The sequence below is a fragment of the Podarcis pityusensis genome (assembly GCF_964106645.2).
Source record: "Podarcis pityusensis genome assembly, chromosome: 14".
Taxonomy (NCBI): Eukaryota; Metazoa; Chordata; class Lepidosauria; order Squamata; family Lacertidae; genus Podarcis; species Podarcis pityusensis.
Window position 1 is genome coordinate 14,866,574 of NC_138039.1, and position 24,731 is coordinate 14,891,304.

Consider the following 24,731-nt stretch of genomic DNA (forward strand, 5'->3'; position numbering starts at 1 on the left):
TCCTTCCTTTGATGCAAACAAACCCCATTACCCCTCAGCTAAAGGATGGATTCAAAGCTTCTGTGGCTTTCTGGAATCATTTTGCTTTATGCCAAGGTTTTGGATGAGATTTAAAACACACACACACACACACACACACACACACACACACACAGTGCTCCTGTTAACAAGATGTACTAATAAAGCTCATTCTTCCCGACAGGTGGGAATCTTAGCAGCATCAGATGCAACAAATGAATAGGTTGACTCCGCAGCACCATATAATGTGCGGCATTCCTCCATGGAGGAATATGAATTGACAGCTACCCAAATCAATATGGATGGCTGCAGCAAGAAGAAAACAAAAATCTGGGAGGAGAGAAATCACCCAGAGGCTTAGCTCCAGCTGTTTGAGAAGACACTTAATGGTCCCTAAAGGGCCAAACCTACCATTAGGCAGAGTGAGACAGCCACCTCTGGCAGCCAATTGTGGGTTCGTGGATAGAGGAGCAAACTGCTAGCTATTGAATTTGGTAGTATTGTACATATTCACTCCCATGGAGAGGCACTTGTGGAATGTTCTGCCTTGGGGGCCAAAATAATGCAGCCAGCCTTGGGCCTCAGTCCAGTATACCTGAAGGAGAGTCTCCACCCCCACCGTTCTACCTGGACACTGAGGTCCAGCGCCGAGGGCCTTCTGGCGGTTCCCTCACTGCGAGAAGCCAAGTTACAGAGAACCAGGCAGAGGGCCTTCTCGGCAGTGGCACCCGCCCTGTGGAATGCCCTCCCACCAGATGTCAAAGAGAACAACAACTACCAGACTTTCAGAAGACATCTGAAGGCAGTCCTGTTTAGGGAAGCTTTTAATGTTTGATGCATTACTGTATTTTAATATTTTGTTGAAAGCCGCCTAGAGTGGCTGGGGAAGCCCAGTCAGATGGGCGAGGTATATTTATTTATTTACTTACTTACTTACTTACTTACTTACTTACTTACTACACACATTGACTTGGGGAGGGAGGGATCTACTAGATTTATGCATCAGCTGCAAGATGTATCTATATAGCACTGGGAAGCAACCCAAGCTCTTTCAGATCCACTCTGTATCTTTCTAATTTGCCTTCCTATTCAGGTCTGAGTCTGATCTGTTAAATTTGAAGCTCTACCCCCCCCCCAACACACATATTGACTATTACTGATGATCCTATCCCCCCCCCACACATATTGACTATTACTGGTGATCTAAAAAGTGCTATAGCTTTTTCTCCCTATTTCACAGAAGTAGATGGAATTTGCAGGCATAGCTACCCCTCCAGTATGGAATAAGCCTGCCAGACTGCAGACAGAAAATCCCGATGTTTTCCTGCAGGAAACTTTTGAAGTGCTTTCAAAACGTGAGGGAAATGAATCTCTGGATTTTCTGCCAGAATCGGATGGGGTTTGTAGGGAATTAAGCCTTCCAGAATGATAGGAGCAGTGGTTCTCCTGCAAGGACACTTCACCTCCCCTAGTGCCTGAAAACGGGTGGCATGAGAGAGGTGCCTCTGGGGAAATGGACAATAATGGGCTGGCAATGAACAACAAAACTGGGAGCTTCCTTGAGGGATAAGCTGGCTTAGCTGGGTGAGGAAAAAGTACCAGTCCTAGAGGGGAAAGTGAAGAAATCTTCAATAAAGTTGTTAATAATACTGGACATAAAGAAATAAGTCACCTTAAAATTGAAGAGGAGGATGAAACTTGGAACAATAACTAAACGTAGGGAAGGGGGAATGGAAAATGGATAAAAAGTAACATGTGCACTCCAGCAACAGGGGAGGAACAAACTTAAGGAAAAATAATAGAATAATAGAATTGTAGAGGTGGAAGGGATTCCAAGGGTCATCTAGTCCCACCCCTTGCAATGAAAGAGACAAAAATCTGCACCATACATTCAAAGCATTCATTCATTCATTCATTCATTCATTGAATTTATATCCTGCCCTTCCACCTGAAGGAGCTCAAGGTGGCAAACCAAAAGCAAGAATGCAATAAACCAGGGATGTCCAACTCCCAAGAGACTGCTTTCTACTCACAGAATAAAAAACTGGCAGTGATCTACCCATGGGGGGGGCAAGTCAAAATTGTAGACCTTTTTTTAGGGGGGCAGGTCGAGGTTGTTGAGCACTGAGCTTTTTTTAGGGAGGCAAGTCAAAGTTATTGACCTTTTTTTAGAGGAGACAGGCAAAAGTCTCTCACCAGACAATCGATTGGACATCCCTGCAATAAACCATATTTCAAATGCATTACAATCATTATACCACTTTCGGCAGCTGTGGCTTTCCTCAGAGAAACCTGAGAACTGTAGTTTGTTAAGGGCACTGAGAGTTTTTAGGAGACCCCCACCCCCATAGAGCTACAATTCCTTGAGTGGTTTAACAATCAACACCCTCCTCCAGGGATCTCAGCCTTAACTTGGCAGACACATGGAATTGGCTCAGTTCTTCCTGGAACCATCACTGCGGACATATCTGAATGGAAAAGTCTTTGCATTTGTAATGCTTTTTTATTATTTCTGCGAGTGTTGTGGAATGCGTGTGAAATGTATAAACAGATTTTAAGCAAAAAACAAAAGTCTCGTGGAAACCATAATGTTTAATCCCCCTTATTCTGTGATGAGTTGGATTCGATTTTTAATGAAATGAAAACAATTACTGTTGTAAATAAGAGTAAATAAAAAGGAGGCAGTGACAGCATTACAGCTCTGTTCAGTGAATTAGAGAAATGCAAACAAGGATACGAGCCTGAGACTAAAGAAGGAATGCTTTTTTATTTCCCCAGGGTTACATTGACACAGAGTGTTAGCATAACTTCCTCAATTAATTATTCAAATCTTTACAGTTCAGCTGAGGAAAAGTATAAGCCAAAAATTCCACACAGATCAGTTGTGGCTCTGAAAGAAATACTTCTTTTGTCTTAGACACTTGTTTTCAAATTGAGTTCTTGGCAGGGAATGGTCTTAATGTTTGGACCTACCCATTCGTTGGATTCCCAGGTTGCAGTCCTGAAGAGACCCTGTGGCTTCTCCTGGGAACCAGCAAATGCTAAGAAGACAGTCTGCACATCTGGAATAGAGATAGCGTGAGGCGTGTGAGGGGAAGGGAGCAGGAAATGGTAATTATAAGGGGAGATAAGAGCTTGATGAATCAGGCCACTAGCTCACTGAGTCCACCATCCTGTTTTCACAGCTACAGCCAGATGGCTCTATGGGAAACTCCAAAGCAAGAACAGAATTCTCTACGCCAGGCCGATGAGTACATTTTTGTTTTCTGAGCAAATGACTGCAAACTTGCTTTCTTCCTTAAAAAACAACAACAGTTTCTAAGGTTCACATGTCATGGGAAACCAGAATAGGGCTTATCTTGAACATGCTAGATCACTAGGTTTTTTGGGTCAGAGCAAGATGGCAGCTAAGCCAAGGTCTCCCCTCCTTAGTTATGACCAGTAACTGGAGGAGAAGCTTTGGGTACGGATTGCTGTAAAAGGAGGAGAGTACAGTGGTACCTCGGGTTACATACTTTGCTAACCCAGAAATAGTTGCCTCAGGATGAGAACAGAAATCGCATGGCAGTGGGAGGCCCCATTAGCTAAAGTGGTACCTCAGGTTAAGAACAGTTTCAGGTTAAGAACGGACCTCCGGAACGAATTAAGTTCTTAACCCGAGGTACCACTGTAGTCCTTACAAGCCCAAGGAGGAGCAAAATGACTGCACACTCTTCTTCACGAGTAAGTAAGTTCATGCTAAGCTAAACCATGGTTTGGTTAATGTAATGTTCAGACCTGGCCTGTGAAAGCTTGTTTTCTGTGTAGGATATTCTGCAAGATTTCAATGTGTGTGTGTGTAATTGCAGGACACACACAATCCTAGCCACACAGTCATATTGCAGAAAGTGACAGTTGAAGGCTCGTCTATAGTCCATCCATTGCTTTGTTTTTTGTTTTGTTTTTTAAAAAACTACAAGTAGGGAGACACAAATTTATGGCAAGATGCAAGCAACACAAGGAAGATTCCAAGCTTTCCCCCCTCTTTTCTTTTTCTAATGGAGTATAATTTGGAGAAAGGACATATTTTGCTATATAATTAATGGAAATTTAAATTTACCATTTTAAAGCTTCCTGTGGGAAATTTTCCATGTCAAATCAATTTGTAGATGGGACCCACAAGGCAGAAAATCACAGCCGCTTCAATCCGCTTCTTTCGACGGTTGCCGGAGGTTTAATTTCCAGCTGCATTCTTTGATGGCTTTGATCTTCGATGACAGTGTTAACTCCATTTGGTCCTCAGAACTGCATTGATTTTAAGCAGCCTTTTGAGATAACCACACTAATTATTTTGCTGGAAGTTTAATTAAATATTTTCACACAGGAACAAGATTCCAGCCCCCACCCACCCTCCCTCTCCCCCTTCTGCTGCTTTTTATTTTCTGGAAGATGCTGGACATTAAGAGGCACAACATTTGAGAAGAGGCTAGAAGGACAATCCTAGAGCTGGACAGATTTGCTTCTGGGCACAATTCAAAGTGTTGGCTATTAGCTAAATAGCTCGAGCCTTGGATACCTTAGGGATTGCTTCCTCCCATTCCATCCTACAGTGGATTTTTTGCGGGACTGCCCTTGAGGTTGGCCTAGAAGCTGCTGTTAATGCAAAATGAGGCAGCTCAACTGTCCATGGGGGCAGCATATCCCCACCATGTGATGTTACTGCTGAAAGACTGATATTGGCGGGACGTGGGTGGCGCTATGGTCTAAAGCACTGAGCCTCTTGGGCTTGCTGATCAGAAGGTCGATGGTTCGAATCCCTGTGACGGGGTAAGCTTCCTCCCATTGCACTGTCTCACCTCCTGCCAACCTAGCAGTTCGAAAGCACACCAGTGCGAGTAGATAAATAGGTACCGCTGTGGTGGGAAGGTAAACAGCATTTCCATAGGCTCTGGTTTCCACCACGGTGTTTCATCATGCTGACCACATGACCTGGCAAGCTGTCTGTGGACAAATGCCAGCTCCCTCAGCCTGAAAGCGAGATGAGCACCGCAACCCCATTGTTGCCTTTGACTGGACTTAACTGTCCATGGGTTCTTTCCCTTTCCCTTACCTTTATTGGCTGAAGAGTAGTTGCTGAGTTCAAGATGCAGGGTCTGGTGTACAAAGCCCTATACAGCTTGGGACCAGCATGCCTAGAAGATTGCCCTACCCTTTGTATACCCAATCTATCACTGTGATCTGCAAGAGAGGGCCTCTTGTAGACACTAGTTCATCAGGAGGTTTGTGCCATATGATGTAGCAACTGTGTCTTTAGTGAGGTGGCACCTAGCCTTACTGTTTTATCTCTTGTTTTGTCCACCTTGGGCTCCGTGGGAAGAAGGGCAGGATAGAAGTCTAAAAATAAGGAGGAGGAAGATATCTATAGGGCACCATGTTAGGGAATTCTGTATTAGGTGAGTTAACTGCACCTGAGCAGAGGTTGGATAGCCATTTGCCCGAGATTCTTTAGCTGTGACACCTGAATTGCAGGGGGTTGGAACAGATGAACGTTGGGATCCCTTCCAACTCTACCTTTGTATTATTTTATGACTAATAAATTGTGATTGAGTGTACATAGAGTGGGGAGGAAGAGGGAGAGATTTTTTTTAAAAAAATAAATTTGTCTTGTGCAGCTTAAAAAAGAACCAGTTGGGTCTTTTCTGTTCACAAGGCAGGAGAAAGAAGCAGCACCAAGATTTTGGGAAATTAGAGAATACCAGGAGTATCACAACTATTTTACACTGGACACCAGATTTCTGGATTCAAACAAGAGACCACGGGAAAACATGCGCATTAGTACCTTATGCCATTCCACTCTTTCTTAATGAAGTGAAGGCCCAAGACAGGTGTTGATCATTATGTGAGCTGCGCACAGGTGGGCTGTAGCGAGCGAGCTACCACCATTCCCGTGGAGCCTCCTTTTATTGAGACAAACTTGCAAGCTAGGCAGATACATTTTTGGGCTGTGACCTTTACACATCTTCCGTCCCGAAATCGTGGGGTGGTACAAAGCTATTTTGGCACCTGTTCCACAGCGTCATTTCCCCCTTGCACAGTGTATGATGAATGGAGGCAAAAGTCTCATGGAAAAGGGTTACAGACAGGACACCGTAAGCTGCTGAGATTGCGAAAGGTCAGGCAGAGGTGGAACGATGTACAGACAGCTGTGGCTTGTCTGGTGGGGGGTTTTCCCTGCACCCCAAGGTCACGCGTGCAGGCCGACCGTGGCTGCCTGCTGGTGGGGAAGCGTGCTTTCTCCGGACCCCACTGCCCCACTCCGCGATATCCCTACACTTAACCTAAAGAAAAGATAATCGTTTATGTGAAATCAATGCCCACAAGCTGTTTTGTGTATTAGTATGCCAGTTAGGGCTGTCTGATAATGGAAATGCCACCTGCTTTAGGGAGCCAGCTGTGATCAGGCTGAAAGATAAGCGTTTAAAGGCCCCACAAACAGTAAGATTTTTTTCTTTAAAAAATGAAATGATGCATACATACTTCATTTTATTTGCCTTTCCAAGGTTCAAACCACGCTCAAAGTGGCTTACAGCATGGCAAAAATCACATAATTACAAAAGTAGTGATAAGCGATACATAAAACGTCAATAAGTACACAACTGAATCAAGCAATTTCCACATAAATTATAATGACCTCTAAAATAAATATGCAAAAAGTTAATATCAGTAACAGCAACGCCCCCCCCAAAGAACCCCACTTAGCAACACCCCAGTCAAGAGTCTATTCAGCAGCCTCAGCTTTTGTAGCTGGAGTCAGTCAGGGCTCCACCCGGGCAAGGTGGGAAAGGGCTTGCAAGGCGGGGAGCACTTATTCCAGAACTAAGGTGAGATGAATCATAGAACCATAGAATTGGAAGGGACCCCAAGGGATCTCTTTTTGCCCAATGTGGGGCTCAAACGCATGAGCGTGAGATTAAGAGCCTTGTGCTCTCTCAGGAAAAGCCCTGCCAAGCAAAATAAAGAATTTATTTATGTATGCGACAACGGTGGCAAGAGTCTTAATAGCACAAGGATGGAAGAATGAGGAAATCCCGACAATAGAACAGTGCCAAGGGAAACTGATGGACTATGCGGAACTGGAGAAATTGACTTACAAACTGCGAGACAAGGACAACTGAGACTTTAAAGAAGAATGGGAACTTTTTACAAATTACTTAAAAAAACCAAAACAAAATGAACTGGACTCCTTGGCAGGTTTTGAATAAACATACACAAATTTATTATTGTTTGGATTTGATATCCCGCTTTATCACTACCCGAAGGAGTCTCAAAGCGGCTAACAATCTCCTTTCCCTTCCACCCCCACAACAAACACTCTGTGAGGTGAGTGAGGCTGAGAGACTTCAGAGAAGTGTGACTGGCCCAAGGTCACCCAGCAGCTGCATGTGGAGGAGCGGAGACGCGAACCTGGTTCACCAGATTACGAGTCCACTGCTCTTAACCACTACACCACACTGGCTCTTGTTAACATAATAGATAGATAATTTAAAGATCTCTACCCTTTTATAATATGCAGAGAACATGTGCTGAAAAATCAGGGAGAGGAGCTGAGGGAAGTCTCTAGGGAGAGGGAGGGAGGGTTTTTCTTGGGGAGGGGGGAGGGGGAAAATGGGGGGTAAATGAAGATGATATGCTTTTGATAATTTGTTATGTTGAAATTCTTAATAAAAACTATTTTTAAAAAAAGAGTCTCATGCTCTCCCAACTGAGCTATCCAGTTGCCCAACATTTCCCAACAGAGCAGGCAAGTAAGCTGTCATTCATTTAATGCATCTATCAATCAGATGAGCATGGTTGTTTTGGTTTGCTCTGTGTTTCGTTGTATGTGAACATAGTTATTTCGAGAGAGCTTTCCCATCATTTAGATTACGTATCTGCCTCTGTAACTCTACCCCTTATATACCCAGTGTTATGTACTGAGTTGAATAGTATCCAAATTGCAGCAGTCTGATTGGTCCTAGAACAATACGATCCAGAATGCAGTAGTCTGATTGGTCCACAGGAGCCACCCAATCCAACTCCAGGTGGAAGTGAAGTTGCAACCTGAATGGCCTACAGGAGGATCCCGGAATTAGCCCTTGTGTAAATAATGTATATAAAGCAGACATTTCGGGGGAACTCCCATTCCTCAATACTATGTGCTGAATCAAGAGCATGAAATCCACACGCGACTCCCAGTATATTTCACCCAGTCACTGCATTCTTTAGGAGAGTTTCTCCTCCAAAGATGGCAGAAGCTGCCCAGGATTCTTTAGCTATGATTCCTGCATTGCAGAGGGTTGTACTAGAGAACCCTTGGGCTCCCTCCCTGTTCTGCACTTCTATGGTTCTATAAAGAGCTGCAAGAAAATGTTCCAAAGCAGGCCATGTCCCAGGTAATTGGATAAAATTGCTGCTTATGCAATCACAGAGAAAGCTCTATCCAAACCACTCCATGAAAAAAAAACACACAAAAAAAAACATGGAAACGGCAATTGTGAGACGGTCATCGGTTTTGTCATTGCAAGAAGAATACTAAATTATGCCCACACTTAAAAAGAAGAAAAGAAAATATCTTACATTGTTTTGTCCACTTGAATCAGTGGGAAGAGCCCTGTCATGCAGGCCCTTGGGCAGGATTCATGCAGAAATGATTTAAATATTGCATCAATATGGCTTAATTATGACTAAGCAGATGCCAAAATAAGCAAACGAGACAGAGAAGAACAGCAGAATATTGATGAGCTCTGTTCCGTTCGCCTGGGTTGCTTCCAAATCTGAATGTAGATTTTTGAAGAAGTGAGGAAAAACAAATATCTGCAGGAAATGCAGTGGTAAGTTGAAGTCTTATAGGCCTAGTTACCTGGATGTAAGGGTGGGGGACTCTCAAGAGACTCTTGAGAGTCCCATGGACTGCAAGAAGATCAAACCTCTCCATTCTTAAAGAAATCAGCCCTGAGTGCTCACTGGAAGGACAGATCGTGAAGCTGAGGCTCCAATGCTTTGGCCACCTCATGAGAAGAGAAGACTCCCTGGAAAAGACCCTGATGTTGGGAAAGATGGAGGGCACAAGGAGAAGGGGACGACAGAGGACGAGATGGTTGGACAGTGTTCTCGAAGCTACCAGCATGGGTTTGACCAAACTGTGGGAGGCAGTGGAAGACAGAAGTGCCTGGCATGCTCTGGTCCATGGGGTCACGAAGAGTCGGATACGACTAAACGACTAAACAACAACAACAAGGGTGTGGGAGAAATTCAATTCACCTTGCAAATTTACCAAGCTCACACTTTCTGGAAGAACACGCGAACCGAAACATAGCCACCCTTCAAAATTTGCACTTTTCTGCTTTGCATGTGTACAATAAAGTGTGCATTTAGATGCATAAGTTTAGTGAAAATAACATGAACAAATGCATTATATCAAGTGAAATTACTTTGCAGCAACAGTGCAACAAGTGCAGCCACCTCATCAAGCCATGCCTTTTGGATCCTAAGCACCAAAAGCCTGGCAGGATATCAATTGTGAGAGCATTCAAGTTTAGATTTTAATTGCTGCAACGCTAATGAGAAGAAAGTCCGAGGGTAACAAAAGAGCTTTAGGCACCGGGAAAATCAAGCCAGGTTTTCTTTAAGAAGACACCAGCTGAGCATAGGCATAAACACACAGCATTTAACAATGGCCTCTAATTTTATGTTCTGCACAGGGAATGAGATGCTAATAACCACATAAGAGTCCATCAAGGGCCTTCCACCTATTTACATATAAATAGTCCTGACCAGCGCATTGCTTGCTACCAACAACGGTTAACTTAATTTATTGTCCTTTAGCAAGTGAATAGTCATTGGTTTTCTAGCACTTTAACCTTGGCAAACCCTTCGGGAAATAAAAATTAGATTGAGAGAAAATTACTAGTGGTGGAGAACAGTATAAAAATGACAGTAGCATATATAAACCTCGGGCAGCGGTGGCATAACGTGGCATATTATTGTAGGCTGTCTTCTGAAGTTCAATATTACTTCTGTGATTTACACTGGTGTCATTTCCAACTCATGTAACACCCCCCTCCCCATTTGCCTCAAGGAATCCAGCCCCTTAAAAAGGGGGGGGGGTTATCATGAACTACATCCAGTGGATTCTTAACCATGGAGCCATCTGCACTATCCATTTAAAGCAGTACCATACCACTTTAAAAAGCCATGGCTCCCTCCCCCAAAGCATCCTGGGAACTGTAGTTCATTGAGGGTGCTGAGAGTTATTGGGAGATCCCTCTGCTCCCTCACAGAGCTCACAGTTCCCTGGGGAGAAGGATTGATAAACCACTCTGAGAATGATATTCTGTGATGGAAATAGGGGATCTCTTAATAACGCTTAGCACCCTTAAGAAATTACATCTCTCCTCTTTTTCAATTTTTCAGGGATTTTGTGTGTTTGAGGGGGCAGGAGAAGGGGGGGGGGAAGCTTCATGGAGCTCTTAAAACTCTGCCAGATAGCAGCCCCTGAGGCCATCTTAGGACCTGTAAAGGTGAGCAAATGGAGCGCTGGCCAGCCAGCCTCAATTTCTCCTCAGCCAACCTCTGCCCACCTCATATCAGGGACTGGCTGGACGAAGGGAAGCGGTGAGAGGCTCCAGCCGGGGACCCCCCCCCCCAGAGCAGGAAGGCTCAGAGCCTGGGGATTGGTGGTGTGGTGGGATTCTGAGGAGAGGTCAAAGACTGGAAGGAGGTGTCAGATGCCAAAGAGGCAACAGGGTATAGTGAGCAGGAAGAGTCTGTGACAGGGAGCAGTTCAGACTCCAAGGCTGAAGCAGAGGAGGGAGGGAGGGGTTCGAGACTGCTGAAGAAGCCGGGGAGTCTCCTCCTCTCACTGCAACAAGCTCTTCTCCTCCCTGGTCTCTAAGAACACCCAGAATAATGAGGAGAGCAGAACAGAGGTCAGAGGTGCACAGACACAGTTTGAGACTGCTTGGGAAACATCCAGGAGAGGAGGAGCCTTAAAGAAATATGGAAGACAGGGACCTGCAGTCCTTGCAAGACATACTGGAAGGGTTGCTGAGACCACTAGGCCAAGTGGTATGTTTGTTTCCTTGAATAAAGAGTTAACTTCACTGGCAACGGAGATCAGCTTCCTTTTTTTTGCTGACTTGCATCTGATTCCAGTCCTGACACCTGCCTTATTCCTTATATCCAGTCCAGGGGGTGGCATGTTTGTCACCTTCCTCCCCAGTCTCAGCATTGCCCTTGTAGAATTGAGCAGGGAAGAGGGTGGGGGGCAAAACTAGAATTCGTTGGCTATTCCTCATAAGGCTTTGTTTCCAGACCCTTGACCGTGTCAATAAGCCTTCTTAAACTGTGGTGCCCAGTACTCCGTTAAAAGTGATTAATAAAATCCCTTCTTCAAATTCAACCTGAAAGGGCAGGTAGTGGCTAAGCAGAGCCGCAGAATAAACAAAACAGCTTGATCATAGAAAAATGCCCTTTGGAGTAAAATATTCTGTCATCGTGCTTGCCCACAGAAGCCCAAAGAGATCTGAGGAGGAAAACACATCAGTGTAATTACTGGACTCAGAAGAAGAAGAAAACAAGAGAACAAAAGTAATTTTCTCCACAACTTTCCCAGTAACCTTGATCCGAAACACAAAGGTTACATTTCTAAGACTTGCCACGTAAACTAATAAAACTTCATATTGCCTGCTAGAGGCTAGCGCAGTTGTCTGGCTTGAGCCATGGTGTCTGTTTACATTGGGCCAATTAAAAGTGCATTTTAATAACCTGGGCTGTAAATGATGATGGATAATAGTATGCAAATAGCCATTTATAAACAAGGCTGCATTCTGCCTGCTTATGCAGCTAGGTTCAAAATATAAATCCATATTGTGTTACATGGGGGAATATTACAGGAATAAACTTCAACAACAAAATCATCTTGCGCACCTGTTGCACGGCAAAACCATTCTGCCCATGGCTTTCTTTTCTTTGCTTTCTTCTCCTTTTACTTATTTTCTCTTTTGCCTTTTGCATTGTAATATTTTTGCTCCTTTGCCTCCACCATGGATAGGAGCTTTGTGCAGCCAATCAAGCCGGCCCAAGTCACCAAAGTCCTGGGTGTCAAGGGCACTGTATTGAGGTCCATACGAAATACATTAATGTTGCTGGTCGCAGCGGTGGAGCATATTCTTGCACTGCCCAGGGTGGGTGCGATTCCGAGGGGGAAATGGTGTGGAGGGTGCCCTCCCAGGCACAGGATAGTCACTCAGGTGCCCAGAGCAGCATGCGCACCCTGCAGCCAGGGGCAGAGCGAGCCGCCCATGGCAGACATTCGGCTTGCCACCTGCCCGCGACTCCCAAGCCTTCCCCAAGCTGTCAAAACAAAGGGGGAAGAGGGGGGTGCCGCTAGCAAAGCAGCGCAGCTCCCCCCTTACCCCGACGGCTCAGGGTAGGCTTGGGAGTGGTGCGCGGGCGGCACGCCCAATGTCACCACCGCAGTGAGGGCACCTGGGGTCATCCGCCCCCCACCTCCCCTTCCTGTGTCCCTGGCTGGTCGCTCCATTACCCACAACATGAAAGGCCCAGTCTGGGAGGAGGATGCACTCATGTTTCTGGAGTCTGAATGTGACGCCTAGTGGAGTCAAAACTCTCTAGTGTGTGACATGCTTATGCATCGTAATATGTACAGCTGTACATATATGTACAGCTGTAGAGCTGAGCAGAAGTGGTTTGCTGGATGGGACAAGACACTGGGCTGGCTTCCTGGCAGGTGGGTTGCTGTTGTTAGAATTCCTGCTCCATGATTGCAGTCATGGGATTGTTGTCTATCACATGACGGTGTATGTTTTGACTCCACAGAGTGGGAAGTGACGGAAACAGGATGTTTGTGTTACTGTGTTCCGTGAAGTGGGACTATTGTCCTTTGTTCTTTTTCTCTTATCTGTCTGATGCTAGAGAGAGAAGGAGCCATGTTGCAGGGCTCCCTGTGTGTTTATATGTAAATAAAGTAGATTAGCCAAAATGCTGAGTTGCTGAGGTCTGTCATGCAAAGCTGTGCAAACTCTGCAGATCCCTAAGTGTGCCAGTGTCGGTTGGCATTGGTCGCTGTGATGTTCGGGTTGAAGAAGAAGAGGAGTTTGGATTTGATATCCCGCTTTATCACTACCCAAAGGAGTCTTAAAGTGGCTAACATTCTCCTTTCCCTTCCTCCCCCACAACAAACACTCTGTGAGGTGAGTGGGGCTGAGAGACTTCAGAGAAGTGTGACTGGCCCAAGGTCACCCAGCAGTTGCATGTGGAGGAGTGGAGAAGCGAACCCGGTTCACCAGATTACGAGACTACCGCTCTTAACCACTACACCAAGCTTATGAAGCTCCCAAACTATCGACCAGGAGGGAGGGAACATGCCAGTCGGGCATGTGTCTCTGCCAGGGTCCTACTTGAGTGTAGGCTGAACTCCGACAGCTGTTGCTTACTGGGAGGGAGAGGGGCAAGATGGTGGGGAGACCAACACTTCTACCAGTGGATTTTGCACCATGCTGACCTTCCTGCTGCCTCACCCTTCTCCCTACTAAACAAGCAACAGTGACTCATCTGCTGGGAAGCTAGTGCATGCCTCACAAGTGCCCTGGAAAAAACCAGGACATCCTTTTTTTTCCTTCACAAGAGAATGGTGGCCATTTTGGATGCTGTGATCTCACATGATTTCACACTGCAGTTTCCCCCTGAAAAGAAAGCTTTTGCAGGGCTGCGATCTTGAGCAGCACCCCAAAAAAATGCATATTTTGGGGGGCACCGTGCCTGGAAAAGTACTTTATTGGGGGGGATCATGACGCGAAATTGCGAGCTAACAGCATCCAAAATGGCCTCTGTTCTCTGGCAAGAAAAAAAAAAGTTGGCATCCCGGAAGATTGTGTCCTGGATTTTGCTGTTGTGGTCTTGGAGGGGAAGCTAGTGCAGCAGCTGTCGCACCTGAAGATGGTGAGAACTGCACGCCAAAATATCTGGCGGGGAGCAGGTTTGGGAAGGCTGAAACATGCTTTCAAATACCAAGCATCTGTTAAATATAATGCTGCAAACTGTCGTGTATTAATAAAGCTCGCACCAATTTTGGATTATTGTCCTACATCTCTTCTGATGCAAGAGCAATAAATGACCCATCTGTCAATGTAAGTGTATGTGCGCAAGGACAGATTTTTCAGGGTACAAGTCCTGGTGCCAAAATTTTTATACAAAAAGCCCACAATTGCCGGGCGCGATTCGACTCGCTGGTCTTCCTCAGTGGCATAAAATCACAAATAAATGTCAAGTATCTCTAGGTAGAGCAAATCATCCATCTTCTTAGCATAAGGGCCTGGAAGAAATTCACCAGGCAGTACTGGAATGCTGTTGAATGATTTCTTCCTGTATTAGAAAGGCAATCTTTGAACTTTATATTCTCAAAGAAAAACTGCAAAGCAAAATGTCTTGTTCTATGGAATCAAAAGATTCTCTTTCTTATACCCACTGAAACTAAGGCCCCCTCTTCACTATACATTGAAAGCAGGACCATACCACTTTAAACAGTCATGGTTTCTCCAGAGAATACTGGGAACTGTAGTTTGTTAAGGGTGCTGGGAGTTGTTAGGAGACCCTTATTTCCCTCACAAAGCTACAAGTCACGGATTTTCTTAGGAAGAGAGATTGACTATTAAACCACATGACTCCCTCAGAAGATGGTGGACTCTCCTTTACTGGAGGTTTTTAGACAGTTGGGTGGCCATCTGTCAGAGATTCTTTAGCTGTTATTCATGCATTGCTGGGGTGGTGGAGTAGATGACCTTTAAGGTCCCTTCCAACTCCACATTTCTGTGGACTCAGCTATACATCCTGCAAATAAAGTGCATTATACAAATGTGACACTAGATGGCGATGGTAAGCTATGGCAAATTCAATATATTTTTCAAAACTTTTTTTTTTTTTTAAAGCATTTTCACAACGTTTTTTCCTATGTGTCTAGATTCCACCTGTGATCTTATGATCAGAAGCTCTTCCAGTATTGTGAGCTCCAGGACTGGGCCCAATATATGGGAAATCTTTAAGAGTGAATGGCCTTCAATTGATTTTGTATTCAAAATGCAGCAGCAGGGTCTTCAAAGCTCTAAGCAATATCCTTCTGCCTCTTGTCTTGTCTAAAACTTTGCTGCTATGTTTCAGTGTTATTCCTACTTGCAGGATTAAAGAGCCTCATACATTCCTCTCCCTCTGGCTTCCCTTGTACAGATTTAATAGACAATATGTGTCAAAGGATCATTAATTGGACCCAAATAAGTTCAGGGTTCGTTAATTTGACTAGAGTATGCAGAAGTTCTTTTACAAATTACCCATGTGTGCAGGCTCAATCAGAAACCACCTCAGTCACTTTTTCTCTCTGGCGAGATGGAATTTGGAATACAGGCCTTCAGAAATTAAGAGCACACTGCCCAAATGGGGAGTCTCATCACATGCAATATGTTAATAATGTTTTAGTTCACCCTAGTCACTACTGGCAAGCATCCTAAATGGTTGCAGTATATTTTCCCCCCCTTTAAAAAATGATTATTACAAAACTAATTGCTCTCTTTTATTTCATTGCATTTTTTTTCTCCCCCAGCCCACACCCACATTTATAGAACTAAGAGAACTGCCAGGGATCTGCTATGATTAAATGGGCACAAGACATTGGACATAACATAATGATGGCTGACTGGGAACAGTTATGGACCACAGGTATGAAGTTTACGGCATGCAATGCCTTAAGAGAGAATATTATGAAAATGATATACAGGTGGTACATGACACCAGTCAAGCTTGCAAAAATCTATCATTTGCCCGACAATAAATGTTGGAAATGTAAAGAAACTGAAGGTACATTCTTTCACCTTTGGTGGACGTGCCCAAGGATTAAGGCTTTCTGGGAGATGATTTATAATGAAATGAAAAGGGTATTTAAATATACCTTTCTGAAGAAACCAGAGGCCTTTCTCCTGGGCATGGTCGGCCAAATGGTGCCAAAGAAGGACAGAACTTTCTATATGTATGCTACAACAGCAGCAAGAATACTTATTGCAAAGTATTGGAAGACACAAGATCTACCCACTCTGGAAGAATGGCAGATGAAGGTGATGGACTACATGGAATTGGCGGAAATGACTGGCAGAATCCGAGACCAGGGTGAAGATTCGGTGGAATAAGATTGGAAGAAATTTAAAGACTACTTACAGAAATATTGTAAAATTAATGAATGTTAGAATGATGTCAGAATGAAGTTAAGTGGTTTTAGCAGCAATGTCATAAAGGTGTATGCAAAAATGGATGGTTAATAGGTGAGAATCTAAAGCTATAATATATTAAGTTAAAGGACTAAGATAAAAACAAAGAGGGAAAGGAATTGCTGAATTAACCAATGGAATTGGAATACAAAAAAGGGAGGTGAGAGGAGGTCAGGGAAGCAAGGAAATGAAATGTAAGATACGGAAGGATTAATTTGTTTTTAAGTGTTTTTTTCTAAAAAAAATTCTATACTTTGTATTTTGTATGTTTTTTCTCTTTTTTGTATTTTACCTTGTCTTTTTTATTTTTAACTACGTAATTTTTTGTTTCTGAAATTTTAATAAATATCATTTTAAAAAAAAAGAACTGCCAGGGATCATAATTTCCACATGTTGCATTGTTACTTTTTATTCAGTGCTTAATGGGCTCATCCTAATGAACATGTGTAAACAGGTGTTCAAAACCAGGTACAGTGGTACCTCGGGTTACATACGCTTCAGGTTACATACGCTTCAGGTTACAGACTCCGCTAACCCAGAAATATTACCTTGGGTTAAGAACTTTGCTTCAGGATGAGAACAGAAATCGTGCAGCGGCGGTGCGGCAGCAGCAGGAGGCCCCATTAGCTAAAGTTCAGGTTAAGAACAGTTTCAGGTTAAGAACGGACCTCCGGAACGAATTAAGTACTTAACCCGAGGTACCACTGTAGACGGATGAACCCCATTTAACACCAAGAGACTTGGAGTCACTTTGCCTCTTACCTGAATGAAAGGGGGGGGGAATCCAGGTTTGGGGCAAGTATTCTTTGGTGAGAGAACCCCAGTGGAGATTTAAAATCACAAAATGTACAGCAAAGTAAAGCATGGAAATGGAGGCTGTTAGACCTTTAAAGTATGCCCTCGTGAGTTCCAAAGTTTCCTCTTCCCCTGGCATAGGAAAAGACCATTTGGTAAATTAAACATTTGTTTAATTACAAACTCTTCAAAGGTCTGGCTCATATGCTTTTCCATGCAGCGTTCAGAAAAAGTTGCACAGGCAGTAACACTTTGCTTAGTTACAGTGCAGAAAGTTCCTAAATTATTGGTACAGTCATACCTTGGGTTGAAGTAGCTTCAGGTTGAGTGTTTTTAGGTTACGCTCCGCGGCGACCCAGAAGTAACGGAACGTGTTATTTCCGGGTTTCGCCACTCACGCATGCACAGATCGCTCAAAATTATGTCATGCGCATGCACGGAAGCAGTGAATCGTGACCCGTGCATGCGCAGACGTGGGTTGCGTTCACTTCAGGATGCAAACGGGGCTCCAGAACGGATCCTGTTCGCATCTAGAGGTATCACTGTATAGGAATTCAAGAGGGAGCCATGTGTCTAAGATGGAGCAACCAGCTTAGCCTCTTCACATGCTGAATCCATCAGGCAGACTGGAAGGGAACAAAGGCTTGATTACCCTGTCCCTCCTAAGGTGAGTTAAGCCTGGCAGGACAGCATACTCTATGGTCTTAACCCCTTCATGCATTAATTAAATGCAAGCATGTTAGTTATATGAGGCTGGTGATCCCAAAGTTGGAAAGGCTGGAGGAAGGACCCTGACTTCATCCACCACTCTATTTTTTTTATAAACATATTTTTTATTAAATGTTCTGTTTTACACTTTAGAATATTCATTTAAACCACCTTAAAATGTCAATGATTTCCATTCTTCTCTTTCCATGGTGCATTTTGCATATCATAAATCCCTGCATATTTTACATGAACTAAACCATTCAGTATTTCATTATTACATTCATCAAAACTTGTTTACACTGTTGAATTTATCTTAATGCTGCCAACATTTTCAAGTGTACACAATTCCCCCCATGTATTCAATAAACATTTTCCAATCTTCTTTAAACGTATGTTCTTCTTGTTTTCTTATTCTATATGTTAAGTCCACAAGCTGCTCATTTTCCATCAGTTTAAGTTGCCATTCTTCTTTAGTTGGGACCTTTCTCGTTTTCCATTTTTGGGCTAACAAAACACAGGCTGTAGTAGTGGAATACATAAATAACCTTTTCCGACACATGGGAATTTCCGTCTGAATTATCCTCAACAAAAACTTCATCTAGACGGGAGGCTTAATAGCATCCTTATTTGACTCACTTGGCTTCGGCTTGTGCCTCTGATTTCACTCAGTGCAGTTGGTGCTGTGGTCTAAAGCACTGAGCCTCTTCGGCTTGTCAATCGGAAGGTCAGCGGTTCAAATCCCCGTGACTGAGTGAGCTCCTGTTGCTCTGCCAACCTAGCAGTTTGAAAGCATGCCAGTGCGAGTAGATAAATAGGCACCACTGTGGCAGGAAGGTAAACAGCATTTCTGTGTGCTCTGGTTTCTGTCACAGTGTTCCATTGCACCAGAAGCGGTTTAGTCCTGCTGGCCACATGACCTGGAAAGCTGTCTGTGGACAAAGACCAGCTCCTTCGGCCTGAAAGTGAGATGAGCACCGCAACCCTATAGTCACCTTTGACTGGGCTTAACCATCCAGCGTCCCTTTACCTTTTTTTTACCTAGCAAGTAGACATTTTGGGTGTATTGGCCCTACAATGCCATTTCAACTTGCATACCTGATTTTTGAATATTCGAGCAGGAATTTGCTCCACCCCACATGAAGAGGAAAAACAACAATTTGATTCAGCTTAATTTATTGCCAGCTACAAAAGAGTCATGCCCATTTGCTTTTGTTTATCGGTCTCCGGCCGGCTTCAAGTTTGAAAAATAAGACTTTGTGGAGGGAAAGTGCCTGCCTGATTGCTTTTAGAACCCCCCTGACCGTTAGGTCCAGTCGTGGCCGACTCTGGGGTTGCGGCGCTCATCTAGCTTTATTGGCCGAGGGAGCCGGCGTACAGCTTCCGGGTCATGTGGCCAGCATGACTAAGCGGCTTCTGGCAAATGGAAACGCCATTTACCTTCCCGCCGGAGAGGTACCTATTTATCTACTTGCACTTTGACGTGCTTTCAAAGTGCTAGGTTGGCAGGAGCAGGGACCGAGCAACAGGAGCTCACCCCGTTGCGGGGATTCGAACCACCAACCTTCTGATCGGCAAGTCCTAGGCTCTGTGGTTTAACCCACAGCGCCACCCGCGTCCCACCTCATTGCTTGGGAGGAGGCAAGGAGGCAATTAGACTCTTCGACCCCCCCCCACCCACTTTTTATGTGTCTGTCTTGATGTTAATGTCATTGTAGCCAGCCTCTGTTTCCATTATAGCCCAAGCAACGTGTGCAGTAATTATGACATATTGTTTCCCTGGCTGCAGCTCATCTCCATATTTCTATCCTCCACCTCCCTGGACTTATGGCAAGATCATGCATTCCCTAATTGACACTTTTTTATACGTGCATGGCAACTAACAAGCCCTTTTGCTGTTCGTCTTATAAATCAGCTCCAGGTTGGCTTGCATAATAGCCAACCTGGCGCGTCCACGTTAATTAAGAGACACATGCCATTCACTTTGCCCTTTCTTTCTAACACTCAAGTGTGCACATTTCCCCATCCACTCTTCAATAGTATTAGGAGAAAGGACCAGTCGAGGAGAGGGAGGGGAGGAGGTTGGATTTCTCCCCTCCACTTTCCACATTTTTGACAGCATCGTTATTTTGTCGCTTCCACCCAGGCGGAGCCCTGGGGAGAATGGCTAAGTGTTATGGAAGGGTAAATCAAGAATGAGGCACGTAAAAGGTTGCACTTGGGGAGACAGTCAAGGCAAAAGCATTTCTTTTTAAAGAAAAGTGGGGATAGGAAAGGAACGAGAGAGTTATGGAGGAGTGCATGGAACTGAGTCACTGGGGAAGAAAATCAATAGGCTGCCCATGGCTTGTTCTTCAGATTTATGATCGGCCAATGATGGGTAACTTGGGCTATTTGCTAGCAGTGAAGAGTTGGGGGTTTAAACCAGCGTCATTAATTGCACACAGATTTGGGAAAGAAGTGCAGGGAAATCACAAACCACCTGTATTGGGTGTGTTTGCTAGGAGGCAGGATGGTTGTCAACCTTCCTTGTTCATTGCATCATGCAAACCAAAATGCAGCCACCCATTGAAATTTGCCCTTTTCCAGATTTTGCAGGCAAGTAAAGTGTACAAAAATACATATAACATGGGGAAGTATGCATAAAAAGGTATAGTGGAAATATTCTCTATACTGAGTGGCGGAGGCAATCCAGGGTTACAGAGTCCCAGCTGCCAGGAGTTTCATCTGGGACCTTCTACGTGAAAAGCAGATGTTCTGCAACTTACTCGTGAGGAAGGGCACAGAGACACTGAATGCATTGCTGCCTGGGTGTAATCACCTCCTTTCACACCTAACAAGGGGGGGGGGGGGGAAACAACCCTCAACACTCTGACTTTGGCGACTGACTCCCACTTCAGACAAGGGATATGCTAACGGCTTGTTTATTTACTCCCTCGCTTTCTTTTATGAGGCCATTCATTTCCCCAACAGCACCCATGCCAGCTCTGTGCTGTGATTTGCAATTATTCAATCACTAGCATGTTAAAATAATGAAGGGGAAGCTAATAGGCTCTCCTGCCTCAGGTATGCATTTAAACAGCAGGGCCATTGCTAGTTGGAAGCTGCCTCAGACTGAGTCAGGCCATTAGCTTAGTGCGGTGTACACCAGTTGTTGCTCTCCAAGTTGCAAAACCCGACAGCGGCAATCTCCCATAACAACAGCACAACCCCAGATACCCCAGCCCCAGTTTTGGCCCTTTCCCTTACATATGATCATTACTGGAATCGTATTAATATCTACCAGGCTGAAACTGTGTAGACATTTATTTTAAATTACTGGTGCTAAATGCTGGGATACTGCCAGGGAGACAAAGTCCATCATGGCCCCACAAGTCGCCTCTGGATGTCCCATCGATCTCCCGTAGATACAGTATCAGCAATTAGCGACACGAGCTCCAGAAATAGCCTGCCACATTCCAGAACTCATGCACGCTCTATCAGCAGATAATGCACAGCAAAAGTTGCACGCAGGAGAGCATTATTTACAAGTTTTATTCAGCGTTGATCAGAACAAAGAAAACATGACTGCCTGCTTCAGTGTCTACGACACAGAGAGAGCGAAAACAAAGACACAACAGAAACATCCTGTGAAACAGGAAATACGCAGGCTGTGTGACTCACAAAGCCTGCTCCCCCTTAAGGTGGAACGGAAATATCCCAACATCCCCCCCCTTTCCGTGTAACCTGTAGTATCTGTGGTTCAACCCAATTGCAACCTCTGTACATAAACCTTAAGTTGTTCTCTGTTAACAACCTTAGACAACAGATCAGCAGGAATTTCATTTCCTGCCATGTAGGACACCTGAATGAGTCCTTTCTGAATACACTCTCTTGCACGATGTAGCTTAATCTGCAAGTACTTGGCTCTTTGCTTGCAACTCTCTGAGTTCAGCAAAGCCAAACAGGATCTATTGTCTTGATACACTTGTATAGAACATTTCACAGAAACTCTGATGTCCTTAAACAGTTGCATCAACCATTCACAATCCATGAGTGAAAATGACAGAGCATTGAGTTCTGCTTCACAGGAACTTAGACTCACTGTCGTCTGCTTCTTGCACAGCCAGTCAAACAGACAGTGGTTGTACATGTAGCATACTCCAGAAGTGCTTGTACCATCCGTGGTGTCACTTCCAAAACTTGCATCTGCAAAAATTTCAAGACCTCCAGTCTTCTGACTGGTGAACCTCAGCCTGTAGTGCAAAGTCCCTTTCAAATAGCGGGCTATGCGCTTCAGAGCTTTCCAATCCTGAACAGTAGGATTGTTAGCATGTCTGCTAAGCAGGTTAGTGCTTACAGCTATGTCAGGTCTTGAGCATCTAGCAATGAAATTCAACTTGCCTAGAATGCATCTGTACAGCGTAGTGTCAGAAAACGCTTCAGCAGTACTATCTACCCGGTAACCTGTCACCATCGGTGTGTCTGCTGGGTTTGCATCAACCAAATTCAACCTGGTTAATACATCAGCAATTTTCTGTGTTTGGTGTACCAGAAAATTACCTGCTTGGTCCCTCTCCACCTGCAGAGAAAGATAGTTGGATACCTCACCAAGATCCTTCATGTCAAAGTGCTCCTTCTGCTGAGCTAGGGTGCTTTGGTACAAAGCCTGATTCTTCCAAAACATCAGAAGATCATCAACAAAACATAAACAATACACTTTGTTTTGCCCCTCCTCCTTGACAAACACACATGGATCAGCTTTGCCCTGGTGAAAACCTAGAGAAAGCAACGTCTCAGTGAGTTTTGTGTTCCAACACCTGGCACTCTGCTTGAGACCATATAAAGATTTCCGCAGTTTACAGACCATTCCCTTCTGTATCTGCATTCCATCAGGTGGAAGCATATACAGCTCCTCCCCCAAAATCCCGTACAAAAAAGCTGTATTAATGTCATGATGGGAAACATGCAATTTCTCCTCTGCAGCAATCTTAAGCATCAGTCGAATGCTCTCATACTTGACGGTGGGCGAGTAGGTCTCGTGGTAATCCTGTCCTGGTACCTGTGAAAAACCTCTGGCAACCAATCTGGCTTTGTGTCTGACTACCTTGCCATTCTGGTCTGTCTTGGCCTTGAAGACCCATTTGCTACCTACCAGTCTCATTCCTGGGACTACCGGTACCAGTTCCCAAGTTTGGTTCCTGTTCAAGGAATCAACTTCAGCCTTCATGGCATTAAGCCAAGTCTCAGCATCTTTAGAGGTTAACTCTTGAACCTCTTTGAAGCTTGAAGGTTCCCATACCTTCTCTGAGCTACTAAGAACAGCAGTTGCTGTCTTAGCAAACTCATCAGCAAATCTCTTTGGAGGTTTGCCCTTCGTCGCCCTTTCAGATCTGCGTACTAGACGCAAGTCTTCTGGACTTATCTCCTCCTTCTTAGGAGAAAGTGACTGTCAGGGCTGCCTCAGGTCTCAGCTCACAAAGACCAACGCCAATTTCTTCTTATATACAAAAGTGTTTATTGCAGTTCATTGTTTGCTTCACATCCGAGGCGCGCAGCCCCACGTCTGTTACGCTTAGACCGTTGAAGTCCCGTCTGAGTCAGTCCCTCCCCTGCACCAGTTTAAGAGGCTTGCGCTGCTCCACCTCTTCCTCTCTTTAATTTTCCGCAGGGTCTTCCTGCCCGCTGGGGTTTCGCCCCTCCTGGATTCCCCTGACGCGGAATCCCCAGATTGCTCTTGCCCCCTCCTGCGGGCTTTGGGACCTGGCCCCTCCTCCGGGCTCCCTGTACTTCCGCGCGCCTCCACATTTGAACTTGGCGCGCGCGCCCAACCTCTAACCTTCCTTTTGACAGCTACACTACTCCCTTCACTACTCCCCTCCCCTTCCGGGAGGGTGGCTTGCTCCGACCTCCCTCCCTTCTCTGCTGCCGGAGCTGCTTCCCCTGATACACTGGAACCTCCACCCCCTTCGCTGCACTCTGGCGGGGAGGCTGGTCCTGACGCCCAGCTGCCACTTTGGGATCCCCCGCTGGCCCCCTGCTCCTGACACGTTCCCCCTGGGGCTCCCCTGGCCTTGACCACCGGCGCCCCCTTCTGGGAATCCTCTGATTCGCTGGAAAGACTCATGGAATCTCTTGAGTCATTGTCATCCTCTTCCTCGCTGTCTTGGGATTCATCCCCATCGCTCTCCATCTCCTGCCTACCCTGTGCCTCTGTCCCTGAACCCCTGACAGTGACCAATGGTGAACAGTGGTTCTTCCAGTTCATTGTCAGACGCATCAGATGGTCTGACTGAGGCCTTTGCGCTCTTGTAGTCTGCTGTGTAATCACTGTCACTGACATCAGCAGCAGCGCTGCCCACTGAACTGGAATCCGAACTCTGATCGTCATCATCATCATCCTCAGCTTCCTCAGCACCATCTGCTTTTTTCACATCACCTTCATCCTCCTCTGGGTTACTCTGGAAAATTCCCACATTTCCCCCCCACTTAGGATTGTACTCAACACTCTTTGTGAACTTAATGGACTTAGAGTCAGTCATCCATACCCTGTATGCTCCTTTTTTGTACCCCATGAACAAACCATGTGCCCCATGAATGCATCCTGCATGAAGAACTTTGTTAGTTTGTGCAACACAACAAGAATCAACATTAGACACAACAGCACCATTGTCATCATAAGTTATACAGAACAATCCATCTATAAACTTTGCATGCAAAATGTCCTCTTTGCCTTTCCTGATGACACAGACGCCCCTCTTGAAGGAATTCTCAAAACCACGCTCAGTCAGCTGTGGGACACTGAGCAAATTGTCTGCAGCACCTGGAACATAAAGTACACCTTTGATGGTTGTGTGCAGACTTGCCAGTCTCACAGTCCCTTCTCCTGCGATTCGCAACGTCTTTCCGTCAGCTAGGTGGATCTCACCATTTTGAGGTTTGAAG

At 45.0% G+C, this 24,731-nt stretch overlaps 1 long non-coding RNA gene across 1 annotated transcript in view; it reads right to left on the reverse strand.

The window, feature by feature from the left end:
* Positions 1-2,786: 2,786 nt before the first annotated feature.
* LOC308463459 overlaps positions 2,787-24,731 on the reverse strand; it is a 170,515-nt gene continuing 148,570 nt past the window's right edge. The window contains exon 3 of the long non-coding RNA XR_013979592.1: positions 2,787-3,080. This is a non-coding gene — a long non-coding RNA (uncharacterized lncRNA). The remainder of the gene's footprint in view (positions 3,081-24,731) is intronic.